The sequence below is a fragment of the Microtus ochrogaster genome, unplaced genomic scaffold (genome assembly GCF_000317375.1).
Source record: "Microtus ochrogaster isolate Prairie Vole_2 unplaced genomic scaffold, MicOch1.0 UNK35, whole genome shotgun sequence".
In the NCBI taxonomy this organism is placed as follows: domain Eukaryota; kingdom Metazoa; phylum Chordata; class Mammalia; order Rodentia; family Cricetidae; genus Microtus; species Microtus ochrogaster.
Window position 1 is genome coordinate 1,508,856 of NW_004949133.1, and position 2,070 is coordinate 1,510,925.

The window sequence follows — 2,070 nt, forward strand, 5'->3', positions numbered from 1 at the left end:
CTGAGAAAACGAAACTGCTCTAAGTACATGGGGACATGATGGAGGAGGTGAACCGTCCACATTCATGGTTAAACTGAGCGAGTCTGCATTTTCTGGGTTCTGAGTAGTTGCCCTTCATTAGCCAAACTGAAAGAAGAAATTCCCCGGGCCAGACGCCCCCGGGACCACCGAAGAATGCCTCGAAAATGTTGTTTGCATCAAAATCGCCCATATTCATGCCCTCCTCATCCAGGTCCTGTCCACTGTTATAAGGAGACTTTTTCTTGGGGTCAGAGAGGATGGTGAAGGCCTCTCCCACTTCCTTGAATTTCTTTTCCTCCTCCTTCTGAACCTCAGCACTGGCCCCACTGTGCCCATCTGGATGGTGCGTCAAGGCCCGTTTCCGGTAAGCTTTCTTGATCTCGTCCTCAGAGGCGTTCTTGTCGACCCCCAGGATCTTGTAGTAATCTTTCCTCTTGCTCTTCTTCAGCTCCAGCTGCACATTCTTTAGGAGTTGTTTATGTTCTTTTGTTTTCTCCATCTGATACACTTTTTCATAGTCCCGCACAGCTTCTTCAAACTGCTCTGTGTCCGTGTAACACTGAGCTCTTCTCAAGTAGGCCTTTATGTAGGTGTCATCGAGTTTCACCGCATTCTTGCAGTCCTCTATGGCATCATCTAGCTTCCTAAGCTTGGAATTAACCGCACCCCGATTACAGTAGAGTTTAGCATTTGTTTTTATGTTGTTGGGGTCTATCCCCAAGGCTTCTCTGTACAGTTCATATGCTAGCTTGTAATTTCCTTCCTTAAATGCTTTATTCCCATCTTCTTTCTTGGCTTTAAGGGCTTTGGCATTTCTACAAGCAATACAAGCCTTCTCGTGGTCAGGAGCCATCCTGAGAGCCTGCACAAAAAACTGAACTGCTTTTTCAATACAATCTTCATAATAAAGGCAAAGATCCCGGACATACAGAGCATCAGCATTGGTGGAATCCATTCGTAAAATGTCACTGGCCACAAACTGTGCTTCTGGGTATCGACCCAGTATTGCTAAACATTCATGAGGACTTTGAAGCGATGGCAGGCAGGGGCAAATTCTAGGGCATGGTCCATGCAGATAACTACCTTCCAGAAATCTCGTTTTTCAAAATCGATTTCTGCTATTTTCTCATACTCCATGACTGCATTGGCGTTCTTGAACTCTTGTTGTGCCTGAGCATTTTTATGATCCAGTTCTAGGGCTCTTTGGGAACTGCGACATGCTGCCATTGCATTCCCCAGTGAGAGGTGGCATTTGCCTTCTCGGAGGTGTCCCTGGATAAAACTGTCATCCAATCTCACTGCTGCGCGTCCCCAAGAGCTTCCCGGAACCGCCCAAGCATCATCAGTGTAGCGGCTCGATTACCATAATAGCTGGCATTTTTAGGACACATATCTATGGCTTTTGTATAATAGTTATAAGCCTCGTTGTAGTCCTTCTTAGCATAGTATGCATTCCCTTGTTCCTTGAAGGATTCTGCTTCCCTCTTGGAGCCTTCGTCCTCTAGCAGTTCAGGCTTGGTCCCCGCCATTACCACATCGCACTCCGTGGTAGCCGCCATCTTACCGCCGGGACCAGAGAGCCGGGTGGGAGCCAGGTGGTGAAGATTTCTTATAATTCAACACTAAAAAGACATCCCAGTGACACAGAGGGCAATGGATCTCATCAGATATTTTGTTAGTATTCAGGCACACCCTGGCACAGCATGTCACACCCTATGCCTGCCTGCATAGCAAATGACAACCTGTCCCTTTTAGAGATGCTCTGCCCATTCCCAGTCTCTCTAGTGCTCTCGCTCTGTCTCTCTCTGTCTCTCTCTCTGTCTCTCTCTCTCTCCTTCCCTCCCTCCCCTGGCACATTACTGCTGGAATTGTAGGTTAAGACTAGCACCTGAGCATTTATAAAAGAAAAGAAAAAAGGAAGAAACCCCAATTACCTACTGCTTGGTGAGTGGGTAAACAAAGGGTAGTGTGTTAATACGGTGGTCTAGTTTCTAAGCCATGGAAAGGGGTAGAGAACTGATACATCCCATGACATGAATAAATATCACA

General features: G+C 46.8%; 1 pseudogene; it reads right to left on the reverse strand.

Moving 5' to 3' along the window:
• Positions 1-6: 6 nt before the first annotated feature.
• On the reverse strand, positions 7-1,599 carry LOC101983491 (annotated as a pseudogene).
• Positions 1,600-2,070: the final 471 nt, after the last annotated feature.